This window comes from Eimeria mitis, genomic scaffold (assembly GCF_000499745.2).
Source record: "Eimeria mitis Houghton genomic scaffold, Emh_scaff3238, whole genome shotgun sequence".
NCBI lineage: Eukaryota > Apicomplexa > Conoidasida > Eucoccidiorida > Eimeriidae > Eimeria > Eimeria mitis.
This window is the reverse complement of record NW_013571576.1, coordinates 6,163-6,417: the sequence shown is the minus strand read 5'-3', so window position 1 is coordinate 6,417 and position 255 is coordinate 6,163.

Below are 255 nucleotides of genomic sequence, written 5' to 3'. Positions count from 1 at the left end.
CAGGCCTTCTCTACCAGACTTCCTTAAAACCACCACCAGCAGCAGCAGCAGCAGCAGCAGCAGCAGCAGCGGCAGCAGCAGAAGCAGCAGCAGCAGCAAAGGAAACAACCAGAAAACCACACCCATGCAGGTAGATGAAGCCTCCCCGCAGATGCGCCCCACACCCGCAGGATGCAGCACACCGCCATTGAAGCAGGCTTCTCAAACAGCAGCAGCAGCAGCAGCAGCAGCAGGAACAGCAGCAGCAGCAGGAAG